Here is a 4,674-nt window from a genome sequence, read left to right on the forward strand (position 1 = left end):
GAGTGACGAGGAGAGAGAAAGGCAGGGTGCAGGGCTGGATCCTTACATTACCCTCCCCTCAAGAGTCGCCTCCCGGCGACCTGAAGCGCTTCTCTGGGTGTGCCCTGAAGAACGTGGTGATGAGAATGGGGTCCAAGATGAAGGACCTCGGGATCCAAGAGCGCTCCTCTGGACCGTAACCCTCCCAGTCGACCAAATACTGGAACCCCCGGCGCCGAACGTCCAGGATGCGGCGGACCGTGAAGGCTGGATGGTTGTCAATGAGACGGGGGGGCGGAGGGAGGTCGGCAGGAGGGCACAGTGGGCTTTCCACAATGGGCTTGAGTTGAGACACGTGGAAGGTGGGATGAATCCGCATAGATGCGGGTAGCTGGAGTCTGACTGCCGTAGGACTCAGGATACGCGTGATGCTAAAGGGGCCAATGAAGCAGGGAGCCAACTTACGTGGGGTGTCCTTGAGGTGAATGTTCTGGGTCGACAGCCAGACTCTTTGTCCGACCTCATAAGCTGGGGCTGCAGATCGATGACGATCTGCAATCTCCTTGTTTTTGGCAGCTGTACGCAGTAGGGCGAGCTTAGCTTGGCGCCAGACCCGACGACATCTCCTGAAATGATGTTGCACCAAAGGAACTGCTACATCACCTTCTTGACTGGGAAACAATGGTGGAGCGTAGCCAAGGGAGGCTTCAAATGGAGACAAACCAGTAGCAGATGATGTGTGGGTGTTGTGGGCATACTCCACCCACACCAGATGTTGACTCCATGTGGAGGGGTTGTCCTCCACCACACACCTGAGGGCAGCCTCCAATTCCTGATTGGCCCTTTCGGCCTGACCATTGGACTGTGGGTGGTAACCTGCTGTTAGGCTGACAGAGGCCCCTAAGGAATTACAAAAGTTCTTCCATACCTGTGATATGAACTGGGGTCCTCTGTCAGAAACGATGTCCGATGGGATGCCGTGAACTCGAAACACATGTTGGACCAACAGCTGAGCTGTCTCCAAGGCCGAGAGAAGCTGGGGTAATGGAACAAAATGAGCTGCTTTAGAAAATCTGTCAATGACAGTGAGAATAGCAGTTTTACCATCAGAGGGAGGCAGCCCAGTAACAAAGTCTAGTGATATATGGGACCATGGGCGACTAGGCGTGGGGAGTGGCTGTAGTTTTCCAGCAGGAGGCTGGTTGCCAGTCTTACTTCTGGCACACGTGGGGCAAGCGGCTACGTAATCCTTTACATCCTCGTTCATGGAGGGCCACCAGAAGTGTCTCTTAGTCAGAGCTAACATGCGAGCAACACCTGGGTGACAAAAAATCTTATGAGTGTGGAGCCAGTGGAGTACCTTAGCCTTGATACTGGTGTGTACAAACATAGTGCCAGCAGGGCCTGTCCCAGGGTCAGGTTCGGACTTCTGGGCCTCTAGGATGTCCTTCTCGATGGACCAGGTCAACGAACCCACGACACAGGATGAGGGTAGGATGTTTGGCTCCTGTTCGGTGTCCTCTGGTGGTGAGAACTGATGAGACAGGGCGTTGGGCTTCACATTTTTTGAGCCGGGTCTGAAAGTCAGTACAAAATTAAATCTCGTAAAAAATAACGACCATCTAGCTTGTCTGGGGTTTAATCTCCTGGCCTCACAGAGATAAGTGAGGTTCTTATGATCAGTCCAGATGAGGAATGGTATGTCTGTGCTCTCAAGCCAGTGTCGCCATTCTTCCAAGGCCAACTTGACAGCAAGGAGCTCACGGTTTCCAACGTCATAATTCTGTTCAGCAGAGGAGAGGCGTCGAGAGAAAAACGCACAGGGGTGCACTTTGTTGTCAACAGGAGATCTCTGAGACAAAACGGCTCCCATGCCAGTGTCAGAAGCATCGACCTCAAGGATAAACTGAATCTTTGGATCGGGGTGGCAAAGAATAGGGGTAGAGGAGAAAAGTCTTTTTAGCTCACCAAAAGCCGTTTCTGCCTCCTGAGTCCACTTAAAAGTCCGCAGGGTGGAGGTCAATTGGGTGAGAGGAGCAGCGATCCTGCTGTAGTTCTTGATGAACCTACGGTAGAAGTTGGCGAAGCCCAGAAATCGCTGCAGCTGTTTACGTGTCCCGGGCGTTGGCCATTCCACCACTGCCTTAGTTTTCTCAGGGTCTGTGCGGTATTGTCCTCCTTCAAAAATGAAGCCCAAAAAGGAGACAGATTGTACATGAAAATCACATTTTTCGGCCTTAACGTACAGTTGGTTCTCATATAATCGCTGTAGGACAGTCCTGACGTGGTGAACGTGTTGCTCCTCATCCCGTGAGTAGATCAATATGTCGTCCAAATACACAAATACGAAAACGTTCAAAAAGTCTCTTAAAATGTCATTAACTAATGTCTGAAATATTGCAGGGGCATTGGTGAGACCAAATGGCATGACTAGGTACTCAAAGTGTCCCAGTGGTGTCTTAAATGCTGTCTTCCACTCATCACCTTCTTTGATTCGGACGAGGTGATAAGCGTTTCGAAGATCTAATTTGGAAAATATTTTGGCAGAGTGTAATTGTTCATGGATAGAGTCTATTAGAGGTAAGGGATATTTGTTTTTAATTGTGATCTGATTTAGTCCTCTATAGTCTATGCAGGGACGTAAGGTCTTGTCCTTCTTAGCCACAAAGAAAAATCCCGCACCAACAGGAGAGGTGGAGGGACGAATTATTCCTGAGTTCAATGATTCAGATATATATTCTTTCATAGAGTCACGTTCTGGACCAGACAAATTGTAAAGGCGGCTAGAAGGAAGAGGAGCCCCTGGTAATAAATCAATAGCACAATCATAAGGACGGTGCGATGGTAATGACAGGGCTTTTTGTTTACTAAATGCAGGGGCAAGGTCATGGTAAACACTAGGAATCTTAGACAAATCGACTGGATCGGGTGCCTCAGGATGTTTAATAGTGGAAGGAACAGCAGTTCTTAAACAGTTCATTAAACAGTGTGGGCTCCACTGTTCTATTCTTTTAACCCTCCAATTAATTATGGGGTTGTGATCTTTAAGCCAAGTAAAACCCAAGACAAGCTGTGTAACGGGTGACTCGAATAAAAAGAACTCACTGTGTTCATGATGGTTCCCGGAGATCATGAGGTGTACTGGTACAGTCTTTTTAAACACTGAAGCAAACTTTTGACCTGTTAGCCCAGCCATTGTCAGTGGTGTAGGGAGAAGTTGTGTGGGGATGGATAGGAGCTCCACCAAGTCCTGGCTAATGAGGTTCTGCTCGGCCCCAGAAACCACTAGAGCAACAACTGATTTACTTTCTCTATCAACGATAATGGTGGTGTTGAGTTCCAAGCGGGAGGCAGGAGAAGAAGAAGAGTTTCTCACCAATATCTCCTGCTTTATTGGTGAGAGGGGCCGTTTCCCAAGAGCGGGCAACAAGCAATGAAATGTCCTTGTTCACCACAATAGATACAAGCTTTATTGTTTATTCTTCTTCGTCTCTCTTCTGGAGAGAGGCGAGTGCGACCCAGCTGCATAGGTTCTGGTTCTGAGTCGGGTTTGTATTCTAACATTAATGCAGGTGGCTGTCTCAGTGTGGAGTGAAAACCAGAAGCAGTGGAACTCTGGGAAATGTAGTCTTTTCTATTGTAAACAGTTCAACGTTTTGATGTAGAGGGAAAACCGGAAGTAGGCGGGTTCTGGGAATCGTAGTCTTTCTCCCACCTTCGTTCTTGTAGTTGATTGTCAATACGTGTGGCTAACTGAATTAGCTCGTCCAAACTTCGTGGTTCCTCTAATGCCGCTAAGTGGTCTCTAAGTGGTGTAGAAAGGTACCTCTGAGTGCGACCTCTCCCCATCCGGTTCGGGCGGCGGTGATTCTGAACTCCAGAGCATGAGCCGTAACAGAGCGTCTGCCTTGACGAAGGGTGAGTAGACGTTTTACTACTTCTGCTCGTTGGAGGGGTTGCTCGAACACGCGCTTGAATTCTTCTAGAAGTGAGGCAAAGCTTAAGGTACTGACAGGGTGAGAGGATAAATGAGCATGAGCCCAACGTAAAGCGTCCCCATTTAACTGAGTGATAAAAAATGAAATCTTAGCAGCATCTGAAGAGTAAAGACTGGGTGCTCTCTGAAACGTTAACTCGCACTGGAGTACAAAACCCCCACACATCTCAGGCTCTCCACAAAAAAGTTCTGCCGGTCTTAAATTTTGTTCTGTGGTGGTCACTTGGGGAATATTAGAAATAGGAAGACTGACCTCAGGTGTAGGTGTAGCAGCAGGTGGCAGGAGCTGAGTCATCCCTTGTTTGACTGAAAACAACATGCTGCCCAGTTCCTAGAGATTAGACTGGTTAGTCTGTTGCAGGTTTAACAAGCGTTCAAGAGTGGCTTCATTTTTCTCTACTCTCTGTAACATATCCTGAAGTGTGAGTTGGTTCTGTTCAGATCCAGAATCTTTCAAGGGTACTTGGTTTGGCTGGGACATTCTGTAATGAATGCAGTGTACCCAGAATGAAAGATCAGGACCGAACAGATACCAGGACTCATATAATAGTTTAAAGTGTTTATTTACAGGTTGGTGATATATACAATATGAATGAGGGGAACGGGAACACCTGGAGAGAGAGCGATGATTTTAAGGGCTGCGGTTGGATGGAAATATATCTTGTAGATTTATTCTTACAGTGTGAAGCAGGAGAAGG

Source organism: Nematolebias whitei, chromosome 2 (assembly GCF_014905685.2).
Source record: "Nematolebias whitei isolate Nwh7 chromosome 2, NemWhi1, whole genome shotgun sequence".
NCBI lineage: Eukaryota > Metazoa > Chordata > Actinopteri > Cyprinodontiformes > Rivulidae > Nematolebias > Nematolebias whitei.